Here is a 13,393-nt window from a genome sequence, read left to right as displayed (position 1 = left end):
CACGCAATTTTTATTCTAAACCGTTAATTCATTTAGAAAACATATTATGGTACATTTCATATTAAAAATCTCTGCCAATTAAAATGCCTGTTCAGCTGAAACCGGTTTGGCTCAGTGGTAGAGCGTCGGTCTGCGGACTGAAAGGTCCCAGGTTCGATTCCGGTCAAGGGCATGTACCTTGGTTGCGGGCATATCCCCAGTAGGGGGTGTGCAGGAGGCAGCTGATCGATGACTCTTTCTCATCGATGTTTCTAACTCTCTCTATCCCCCTCTCTTCCTCTCTGTAAAAAAATCAATCAATAAAATATATTTAAAAAAAATAAAAATAAAAATAAAATGCCTGTTCAATACTTTTCTCAATGGCACAAATTAATATTAAAATCAGTGATATTCACACTTATTGGGATATCCTGACCATATTACCTATTTTTTCTGCATGGACTATTTGTACAGAAAGTGCACACTATTTTTTCAAGTTTTCTTTTCCTTATTATATATTTTGGTAACTCAAAATGGACTAGGATTATTATAGTTAATTAGCAAATAATTCAATTCAAAATAATGAGGAAATTCAGATGAATATTCTGAGGAAATATTTGAGGTTTTTTTATTTAGTAGTTAAATATTTTACAGCATTCTCCTTTGGTTTTCTTTTCTTTCTTCTTTTTTAAACTCCCCCTCTTGTCCTTTGCAGTCCATTTAACCATCACTGAAGGCAGGGCAGGTGGCTCAGTACTACCCTCATTACTCATGGAAACAGAAGCAAAGAAAAGGAAAGAAGCTTTTGTTCTGAAGCAGTCAAAACAAGATATGCCAACAATAGTTACAAAGCAGTGGATTCAGGAGTAATTAGAGATTTGAGGCTCTTTGTGAAACTTTTTTTCTTCAAAAGACCTTAATCCTTCCAGCTTCTCCTTCCTTGCATATTCTGTAGCTGTGACTTCTGTCAAGTGATGCATAGCATCTGTGCAGGCAGGAAATTTCTCCGCTAAGCGTGCATATGCAACACAAGCTTTGTCTCCAAGACTCAACACCTATACTCTGCAAACAAAGCTCCTTTCTGCTGCATTCTATAAGCACATAAAGGCATTGATTTAGTAAATTAATTTTTATGGAGCCCCTGTTCGTATGAGATTATGCAATTAAACGACACCATGTATTTAAAGTATATGAAAAGGTTTTGTACACTTTCCTGTGCAAAGGTGTTGAAAAATGCAGCACTCCAAGGTTAATTACTGGCAATAGTAAAAGTAGTGATTTAGTAGGAAGATGCTTGTTAAGTAAACTAAAATACGTTTTATGACTTGCTGTTGTTACAGAATTTACCAGGTGATCGAAAAATACACAGGAGTACTTGGAGATACAGGGGGGGGAAATTATTTTCAGATGTCTCGCATGTACTAGTTCAGTGACTCAGAAGAGATTGTTTCTCTCCAAACCTGAGCAAATCAATATGGAGGAAACTGTCCCTTTATACCCTTTAGTTTATTTGCCCCCAAATATGGATGGGACATCTGGACCTTTTGCAGGCTTTGCAAAAAGGCCCTTGTGTTAGGATGGGGCCCATGAGGCTACACCTAAAGGCCTGGCCTGGCGCCAGGGCTGATAACCCGCTCTGGGAGTTGGGTATGGTTCATGGTTTATGACTTCTGTAAAATGGGGGTACTTAGGTAAACAGGTCTTACAAGACCAGATAATTAAGGAAGGGGCAGTGACTAGACTGTAGGCTAACAGGAATGTGCATTAGGGATACAGAATCTGGCTGCTAGCACCCCTGCCCCCAAATGTCAAATCACTGTGACTTTATTTTATAATGTGAAACTTAAAGGTGTCCTTATAGAATATAATGACCAACTTCCAGAAGTAGTTTAAGGGACTTTGGTAACTAAATATCATACAATAAATTAAACATTTGATGATAAGCAAAATGCATGGAGATTATTCTAAATAGATCAGTATAAGAATGATAACCCGAAGTACTTGTATGCATGCATATAAGCGTAACCAATGGATGCAAAACTATGGGGAGGGAGGGAATGTATGGGTGTGTGTGGGGGGCAATGTTAAGATATGTACACATATAATACCTTAATGAAATTCTGTTTCTCAGGCAAAAAAAAAAAAATGACCCTATTTTTGCCATGTGTAGCTATTAAGACAGTCCTATGTGTAAGCAAATGTTTAGATGCAGAAAAGAACAGAAAACAGAGGGAAGATATTTTTTGAATGCTTCTAATAGTTTTCTTTTTTCTTTTTTAATGTCTAAAATCCCACTCTCCATTTATTTCTCTTTGTGAATCATTTTATTAACAGGGAAGTCCTTGTTTTATCAAAAATTTAATCAAATCTATGAGAAGTAAATGTAGTCAATGTGAAATCTGTCAGGGACTATTATCTCAGAACTCTTTCTTGAATTAACCTTTGTCATGGAATGGAGACTATCAGACTCTTGGGAGTGACAGTAACCACAGTGACAGAAAAACACCTGCTTATTGGCATTTCATTCCTTAGAATAGATGCCCAAACAGGTCCCCAGGCACCTGCAGAAATTACTGGGGTGTGTTAGACCCCAGTTGATAAATTATAACCAGACATAATCTGAAAATGGGTTATTAAGCTTTACCATCTTCTCTGAAGGAAAAAAATATATATATATACTATTTGCCTTTCTGGAGGAAAATTTAGCTAAACATTACAAAGAAAATAAGGTATATACATAAAATAAGCACAATGAAAAACAAGAGAGCAAAATTAGACAACAAAATAATGTACAAAAATAGGAACATTTAAAAGTAACATAGATATAGTAAAATTAATGTCTATCAAATAATGAAAATAATTTAGACATACTCTTCATGCACAAAATCATAATCCTGTCTATATAAAATATAAAATTTTAAACAGAAAATAAAAACAATTTTATAATATTAACATTGAGATTAAATCTGCGTTTTAATTGCAGACAATGCAAAATATAAATTGGACTTTCGTATATTCATGCTAAAGTAGTTCTGAGACAATCTTGATCATACCATTGTGAGCAGGGCAGAATTTAGTAAAGATAAATCCAATTGATTGTACACTTAAGTTTTTGCTGAAAATATGGCTATGTAATCAAGTATTTCCAAATATATGTTAATTAATAATATAATATTATTACATGTAATACATCATATAGTATAGGATTTATTTTGTATTATATATGTACATTTATAATATATACTACATAATATAAACATACAGTACTGTTGCTATTCGCAGATTTCTATTTTGAAGAGACTTTTATTTCATGATATAGTTTTTCTGTATTTGATTGATTACAAAAAGTAATATGAGGGTGTTTTGTTCTCTCCCCCCCCCCCCCAGGAATAATGCTTAATTACTTTGCTACTTCTGATAAATTAAACATCATGGATTTTATTCTGGGTAGATACCAGGCCATATGTGGCTATTTCAGTTTCATTCAGTTTGGTTTTCTCCTCAAAGAAGGTTAATAATTCCTTATTCATTGACATTTATCCAGGAGATAATGCCAACCTTGCAGAAAACAGACTTCCTTGCAGAGAATTCTAAATCCTACTGCTGCTGTCTGATACTCCATTGGATGTTCTCATTTCTTCCCTCTGAAACTTTCATCTTATTTACAGACATTCCTAATTGTATGCTATATAAATTTAGTGAAGTTCTGGTAACATGTTAGAAGGATATATTAAGAGTATTGGTTTTGCTGAAACCGCTTTGGCTCAGTGGATAGAGCATAGGCCTGCGGACTGAAAGGTCCCAGGATCTATTCTGGTGAACGGCATGTACATTGGTTGCGGGTGTGCAAGAGGGAGCTGGTCAATGTTTCTCTCTCATCGACGTTTCTAGCTCTCTATCTCTCTTCTTTCCTCCTCTCTGTAAAATATCAATAAAGTATATATTTTTAAAATGCCACTTAATATTAGTTGGGTCAGTGTCTGATGTACCCAGGGCAGACAGAGTCCCTGCACACACCCTGAATCTTGTGTGTGCTTGTGGCCCTGATATCTGAATTTATTTATCTTCTACAGTTGAAACTTTGAAACTTCTACAGTTCAAACTACAGTTGAAAATCAATAAAATATATATTTTTTAAAAAAGAGCCTTAGTTTCCCTCTGAAATTCATTGTTGTGGACATCCTCATCTTTGGATATTTTTGTAAATATATACGGACATAAGGGTGAAGAACATATGCTTTAAATATATGAAAAGCAGTATTCATATGTAAAATTGTATGTTTAGAACTCATCCAGTTATTTCTAGATCATTTGTAAAACTTTGAAGAACAAAATTGTTGCTATGGAGATTTTACTTAATAATCATCAAATTAAAGGCCAAAACGGCTAAAAATATGCATTTGTAAGAACACAGTGCTCCTGTTCATATTTTGGAGATCTGTTGCATGAAATACAGGTTTTGTTTACTGCCAAGTTTTGGAGCAAAAGCTGCACTCCCACTTAATCTAAAATTATTTTATCACTTTTAGGTTAGTATTTTATTCATATTGGCCTATCATTGCATTAATAAGAGATCCAACATTATATAGTGTCATTATGAATAGTAACTGAAGAAGAAATAGAGAATCTTCCATGAATTATTTGATACTCATAGGGAAGAACACATTCTCAATCTTGCAATTTGGGTCAGAGCCATTGTAGAGGTCCCTCATTGTAAAGGTCTCAGTTCTTTCTTTGTAATGAATTTGGCTTAGTTTTACAGCTTGTTGATAGGGATTCACAGATTTTACAACATCCAAAGCTACAAAATTTCATTTCATACATATTGCTCCCCCAAAAAAGCCTGTCCCTCTTCATTGTGGCTTGCTTATCTGTGGGTCTGACAGAGATATTCTACCCACAAATAGAGAAAACATAATTTTAAAAATAGAAATTAATTATTTCTTATTTTTTTATTTTAAGTTAGAAAGAATTTTCATTGAATAAAATTGCATTATGCCACTGTAAAATCTGTTTTAATATTATTAATAACACTGTTTTGGTATCTATTTTTATCTGTCACTGAAGACACATTTTAGATCTTTGTTTTCTAACTAATGTAGGTGACATTTACCAAAATTTGGTAGGACAGACATATTGCAGGAAGATGAGGGCAGACACTGACTCCATAGAAATATTCATTATCTGCTTCTTCTTGGCCTACAAGTTATCTAATCTTGTTTGAAGCAACAATGAGCCCAGCCACAAACAATAGATAGTGACTGGACTAAATCAATAATTAGAATCCTGTAATCTCTACATATTCTCTTGTAGCCAATGGCAGCTGTCATAACACTGCTCCTGAGGGTCATTATTTTAATTATCCCCAATTCACAGGATAGAAAACAAAGAAAAATAGGGGAAGGGACTTGCTAGAAGACCACACAGCAAGTAAATGAGCTGGGATTTGAACCTATCTCAGGATCACTTCAAGTCCTTCTTTTTTCTACTTTGTTGCACTTTCCTCAAGCAAATAGGAACTCCTGTTCAGCTTTCAAATCCAGAATTGTAATGTTATTCCTATATAAAAGTTTCCCTCACTTTCTCTCTCTACTTGACTAAGACAGGGTTAGTCATTCTTCTTAGAGTTCTAAATGAAGTTTTGTTTCACTAAGTGGCCTTTGACCTGTGGGCCAGGAATGCCAGAATTTGGTCAATCAATTATCCCCCTCCTTAATTTACACACCTAGAAAATTTCAAAAAAAAAAAAAAAAAATGCCACTTAGCGGAAACCGGTTTGGCTCAATGGTAGAGCATCGGTCTGTAGACTGAAAGGTCCCAGGTTCGATTCCGGTTAAGGGCATGTACATTGGTTGTGGGCACATTCCGGTAGGGGGTGTGCAAGAGGCAGCTGGTCAAAGTTTCTCTCTCATCGATGTTTCTAGCTCTCTATCTCTCTCCTTTCCTCCTCTCTGTAAAATATCAATAAAATATATTTTTAAAAATGCCACTTAATATTAGTTGGGTCAGTGTCTGATGTACCCAGGGCAGACAGAGTCCCTGCTCACACCCTGAATCTTGTGTGTGCTTGTGGCCCTGATATCTGAATTTATTTATCTTCTATAGCTGAAACTTTGAAGCCTGGAGTGAAGCCAAGCCTTCTCCTTGCTCTGTGGCAGCAGCCATTTCTGTTGGCATTTATTTATCTTCTATAATTAAAACTTAGTAGCCTTAAGCAGAGGCCTGGGTCTGCTAGGGTGTGTGGAAAGGTTGGCTTCCTCCATCGCCAGGGGAAACCCTAGACTTGGTGGCTATAGCCATTTCTGTTGGAATTTATCTTCTATAATTGAAACCTTAGCCTACAGTGGAGGCCTCCACTGGCCAGGGTGTGTGGAAAGCTTGGCTTCCTCCATTGCTTGGGAAACCCAAGCCTCCCTCCTGCTCTCAGTGGCAGCAGCCATCTTGGTTGGGTTAATTTGCATAGTCACTCCTGATTGGCTTGTGAGTGTGGCTGATGGATATAGTGGAGTGATTGTTAGTTTGCATATTACCCTTTTATCAGACAGGATAATGTTCATCTTGTAAGTAGATAGTGTAAGAAAAAGTTATAAATACTGAGATTTGAAGTTCTCAACTATGTGTAATACTTAAATAGAATAATTTATGGAATTAATGACATTTAATTTTTTTAAAATGTCTTCTAAATTATTTTAGCTCAGAGAATCTGGCATTTGGTGCATTGTTAGCTTGATACTGCATAAATAGAATATTTTATATAATCTATTTTAATCTCTGAAAAATAGTTCCAAATATTTTAAAGTAACACAATCTTTGTATGTCATTTTGGGAATATTTTTCTTGCATGTGTCAAATTTCATTAAATCAAAGATCCATTTTCCCTACATAATAAGAAATTATTCCAATGTAATTTTATTTGATTTATTATAGCTATGTAGCATATGAACTGGGGGATCTGGATTCTTAACGAAACTGGTTTGACTCAGTGGATAGAGCATCGGCCTGCGGACTGAAAGGTCCCAGGTTCGATTCCCATCAAGGGCATGTACCTTGGTTGCGGGCACATCCCCAGTAGGGGTGTGCAAGAGGCAGCTGATGGATGATTCTCTCTCATTGATGTTTCTAACTCTCTATCTCTTTCTCTTCCTCTCTGTAAAAAATAAATAAAATATATTTTTAAGAAAAGAACTGGGAGACCTGGATTCTTGACTGAAACTCCCTTTAGAGACCACCATGCTAAGGCTGGGTAACACATTTCCCTGCAAGGCACCATGCCTATAAATTCACAGGTAGTAAAATTCCTTATGTGTGGAGCATTAGCTTCCTGTGGTTTCCATTCTAATAGAATACTCTCGAGAGGTTGTATATTCTAATAATAAAGAAACAAGATCTGATACTTGACCTCTTTGGTTTAAATACCATCTTCCCTTTTTATTAGCTTGTGACTCTAGAAATTCATATAAAATATTTCTGTGTATTTTGGCTTCCTCATCTGTAACCTAGGAAAATAGTGGAGTAGGAATTTGATTTTATGTTAAGTTTTTAAAATATGATGATTAGCTTGTTATTATTATTAATATATGATTAGCTTGTTCATCTTACAAGTTTGTTCACATTTTGAAACTCCTAAGCTCTTACCCTTTCAATATTAACTGAGTGCGAAAAGATTGATTACAGGTCTTAGCAGGTATCCTTGTGTTTTAAGTATTTGCTATATTGACTTAAGGAATAATATCATTGACATCATTAAAATCAGTTGCAAAATTATTTGTTTGAGTCTACAGCTATATTATTCTTTTATTTACTAGTTCATAAGTTTTGATAAATAATTTCTATTTTGAAATGTAATTGAGGGATAATTTTCATGCCTGTGAGTTTGTAACAGGTTTAGAGAGATGTGGATGAATGATGGAAAGTGGGTTAGTGAATAGGATGCTCTAGTTTAAATGTCATATTTAATTAGTTTTCCCCATGTAGCATGCCCATAAGTCTCTTTTAATGCTTATTCTGTGGGATTTGAGGAGCATTAAGAATCAAATGAAATTTTATACTGTTTCCCTGTTTTTAGATTCTCTATCCTTGCCTTTATGTGTCATTCCCTTACTTCTGAAGTAGAAAGGAAAACATCCATATATATAAAAGCCTAAGAGACTGAACATTTGACTGTTCAACTGGTACCTGCGATGTGCATTGACCACCAAGGGGCAGACACTCAATGTACAAGCATGGATACATGGAACAGACTAATGAATTTCAGAGGGAAGAGGTGAGAACAGGGAGAGATTAACCAAAGATCTTATATGAATACTTGAGGCCTGATGCATGGAAGAAGTACGTTGGCCTGACCTATGGGGATCGGGCTAAAACCCGCAGTCCAACATCCCTGAAAGGGTCCCAGATTGTGAGAGAGAGCAGGCCAGGCTGAGGGATCCCACCAGTGCATGAATCCGTGCACCGGGCCTCTAGTATATAATAATGATGGTGAAAGACAGTTGGCCAACGTATATGGAGTGAGTGTAGGTTCTTTGGTTTGGTTTGTTTACTTATATGTCACATAATTTAAGTTCTTACATTTTAATAGACCTTAACTTTTTAAATAATTTATATAGAAAATATCCAATTTGATTTCTACATCCATACCTCCTCATATCCGTAGTTCTACAACTCATTAGGACAAGTAGAATTATTTGCGTTGTATTGCTGGAAGCCACAAGTGGAAGTGAAATATTTCTAATACCTTTTAAGTAAGCAGTAGGACAAACTTATCAAAGAACATTCATATTAATTATATCATTTAGCCATGCAAAAAAAAGCATATTAAATTATATAGATGTCTAAAAATCATGATACAGAATTTTTGTGGCTAGCCATGAGAGTACTCTAGTTACTAAAAGTGCGATATTAATAACTCTTGTGTTTTGAAAACTATTCCAATTATTTTCTCCCTATTTGGTATTCTGATAAGAAAAACTTGCATTAGACACTGAAAAGAAAATATTAGTGGAATTACTTGGAGAAAATATTACTATTGAATAATGTTTGAACAAAATCTATAAGAGGAAAAAATATAAAAATATTCTTAGATTTTAGAAAATTTAGTACTGCTATAAAAATGTATTTTGGTTTTATATTTTTTCTTCCCTGTTGAAGAAAGTTTTATTTTGTTTATTAATGTATAATTTGTTTTTTTTAAAAATAACTTTGTTTGACAAATTTGTCTTTTAAAACATGTTATTTTAAAATGGACTTTTTCAATAAATATTTTAATATAATTATAAAATGTGCATACAACTCTGATAAAATATTTAATTTGAATAGCAACTTTGAGCTTAAAGGATTCCAAATGCTTTAACAAACATATATTTATTTGTCTTAATCTAGAGATAAAATATTATCACAAGCTAGGAAACTGAGGGAAGATCAGGCAAGTTGCTTATCAAAATCACTTAAAGATTTATTTCAAAGAGTTCTGAATATTCTTGCTTAACTTATGACTTTAATTGCTCCATATAAAGTAGGATTAGAGTATGTTCTCAAATCTAAGTACTGTTACAGAAAAAATGGAATCAAAGATTATAAAACCTATTAGATTTAAATTGCTGAACACTGTTGGAAATGAAGTTATAGAGGAAAAATATAAGGTACTTAAACATAACATTTTCCGGGTGAAACATATGACATGCTTTAAGATTAAGATAAAAAGAGAAGTGTATTTTCTATATATAGTTTTATTATTTAATGAAATTTAATTTTTTAGTACCGGTAGATTACTATTGACCATTTAGAGAGTTTAAGAATATCTTAAGATTTACTTGTCTATGACACTTGTATAATAAGAACAAAAATGGTAAAATAGTAGACTGTCACTTAAACTTTCCTTTTGAACTCCAAAACATTAGGAACTAAGGTTGAAAAACTAAAATCTTCTAAAGCAGGGTGAAAGTAGGTTACCAGTCATCAAATGTTACATTGTTCTTTATTACAATTCTCTGTCAACATCTTCAATAAAAGACACTTGTGTAAGGGTGTGATATGTCACTTTCAATAACTTACTTGACAGGAACAATTTTTGTATATTGACATGACATCCAATTTAGGTTCTGTATGATTTTTCAGGTTCTCATCAGGAGAATTTCACATTTCACATATCCAGCATTCACCCCTATGTATACTGTTTTGCATAATCTTGGAAAAAGCTAATGTTTTTTTCACATATATTTTTGTGCACATACAATTATGATAGGCCTTATGTGAAAGAGTGACCACACAATTGATGAGTAGAAAATTGATAAATAAAAGAAGTCTCAAAAATACAGTTCTCATATTGGTAAAGGAATTCATCTAAATGTCCGGAAAAAATTAGTTAAATCAATTAAAACTGAGATATTGCTAGAGATACCATTACTAAATAATAGTTTATTTTCCTTCATAAATGAAAATGGTTCTTTTTATTTTTTTTCCCCAGTCACAATTTATCTTTCAGTATTTCTTTAAAATTTGAGTATTTTCTCTTTTTTTTTTACTTCATTTTTTCTTATATAGAACCATAAACTTATCCTGTGAAGTATATTGTACAAATTGTGTAGATATACAAAAATGCTAGTTTTTAAAGGTAATTTTGTTGCAATATTTTTTTACATATTGGGATATTTAAGTGCGATTTAAATGATTTTGTGTCCTACTTAATGAAATTATATTTCAATGTGAGTTAAAATGGAAAATAGAGACTCTTCCCCAATGTTCTCTGCTGCAAGTCATGTAGAATATTAAAAAAATCAATTACATGATTAATTATAAAAAGTTCATTTTGCTCTTCATGAAATATATTACATCTTATAAAAGAAACAAGGACTAAAATTGAACCATAGTATTTAATGTCATGTTGTAATTATCTGGCAAAGTCTAATGACATTTATAACATGTGAATGTATCCAACAGTTAACACTGTTGAAAATTCAAGTAAAATAAAAAATTCTAATTTTTCTTCTTTTATCATCATTTTTTTCTCTTTATAGCACAAAGAACCTAGTTAAATATTAGTGTGTGTTTCTTTGCTTCTTTCTTCTCAACTACATTATACATCAGTCAATTAGAACAAGCGTGCTATTAAGTCAGAATAACACATATTACCTAATTACTTACATCTTCTGACATAGCTAGTGATGGTGCCAATTTGAGCAAGACAATTGTAGCATCTACTTGGGGTCAGCGTTTGTTTTTCCTTACACTGATTCCCTTTTGATATTGTGGAAATAAATGAAGACCAATTAAATGAGTACATGAAAAGGCTATTTTCCCCCCCAGACTTCCTATTGCAAGGGAGTCATTACCATCCTTGCACTTGGGCAGATATTCAAAGACAGGCAGAAGAATGGGAAAGTTTCATAGTGTGGGCTGGGGGTATGCTTCAAATATGCCTAGATTAGAGGCTGTTAGCACAGGGAAGCTATTGGTGAGCTAACTAGAAGCAAGAGAATGTTTGTGATTGGTTAGGCATGAGAATTTGACTTTCTCTGATTGGTCTTATTTGGAAGCAGAGACAAATATTAGGGAAGATGAGAGTTATTGATCAAGCCCTGGCTATTTTACACTGATTGTTACAGGGATTGTTGTTTGGCTTCCTGAAATGTTTGCTAGAGATAGTGAAAGGTCTGACTTCCTACAGTTTACCTTATGGATAGCAGGGTTGGTTCCTGGGCTGTTTACTTTAGGTAATAGGTCCCTGGCTGGTTGCTGCAGATATGGTCTGGCTTATGTCTATTTCTATATTCTGTCTCCTACATTTTTTAGATAAACCTAAAATGCTATTTCTTGAAGGGTTTTATAGTTTTAGGTTGATAAGCAAATGAGTTGTTATAGATAACTATAATTGTATAAACATATCTAAAATATGGTTAATATGTTTTTTCATTATGTACTATATTTAATTTATTATCTATAACAATAAAAGCATAATATGCAAATAGACCAAACAACCAAACAGCAGAAGGACCTTCGTGATGAATTTCTGGCCACCACGCAACAACACAACACTCTGACACCAGGCCAGCCAAGGTGGTGTGATGTGATTGGTCAGACCCCCCTCCCCAGCCACCATGGCCCCATGGTGGCCTTGCAGAGAGAGGCCTAGGCCACCAGCCAGTGGGGCGATTGATCAATCAGGGGGCTCCATGATTACCACAAAGAGGGAGGCCCAGGCCACCTACCGGTGGGCTGTGGTGGGTGGGTAGGGCCTCCTTCTGCAGGGAGCGATCGATTTCCAGGTCCTAGACTGTGAGAGGGTGCAGGTCGGGATAAGGAACCCCACCCTGAGTGCAAGAATTTTGTGCACTGGGCCTCTAGTATATTATATAAATATTTGGTATCACCTGAATATCTTTCCTCAAATTCCCTTATTGTCCAGGTCAAGCTTTCCTACGAATAAAACTAATCTGCTTTGATAAGAGTTATGAAAAGCACCAACCTTCTTAAAGAAGAGACTAGTCACATCAGCTGATTATTTATAAAAGGAAGGTAATATTCATTAAGGAACAACCATATGTATTTATTTTATTTTAGTTTGTCATATCTGAGGATGATTTTAAAACTTTCCCAAACTTGGAGCAGAATAAAATTAGTCCATCATAATAAATTCTACTATTTATTGAATTTATCTGATGTAATAGAAAATTGGCTACTCTTTTTTTTTTTTTTAATATATTTTATTGATTTTTTAGAGAGGAAGGGAGAGGGAGAGAGAGTTAGAAAAGTCGATGAGAGAGAAACATCGACCAGCTGCCTCCTGCACAACCCCTACCGGGGATGTGCCCGCAACCAATGTACATGCCCCTGACCGGAATCGAACCAGGGACCCTTCAGTCCGCAGACCGACGCTCTACCACTGAGCCAAACCGGTTTCGGCAGAAAATTGGCTACTCTTTACATGTTTATTTATTTTAATGACATTTTCTAAGGAATAGTATAGCTCTGTTTATTTGTTCACATGAGGAAATTGAGAGGTAGGGAGTGTTTACATTCAAATAGACTATGTAGAGAATTGAAAGTCTAACTCCATTATGTTTCCCAGTCCCTCACATAATGTAGTTTAATCTCGTGTACAAATTGTTTGTCTACAAATTGTATGTCTCCTAACGTGAAAGTATAAATTAAAGTCTACATCCAATGTAAGAGCGACGGAAGTTACACTGATCTGGAATTAAGCCTGATCCTTTCTTGAGTCACTGAACCACTAATGCCGCCCTTACCAAGTAATGTAGAATGATTCAGCAGATGAATGTTGATTTTGAAAATATACTTAAAACATTAAATTAAGGAAACAAAAAGGGAAGCAGAATATATGAGAGCATGTGTAACTTTTGCAAACCCATTGTAGTATTTTAACAAAACTTAAACACATTTTAAGTACCAAATATTGTAG

This window comes from Pipistrellus hanaki, assembly GCF_964339955.1.
Source record: "Pipistrellus hanaki genome assembly, chromosome: 2".
NCBI classification, from domain to species: Eukaryota; Metazoa; Chordata; class Mammalia; order Chiroptera; family Vespertilionidae; genus Pipistrellus; species Pipistrellus hanaki.
This window is presented reverse-complemented; position numbering follows the sequence as displayed.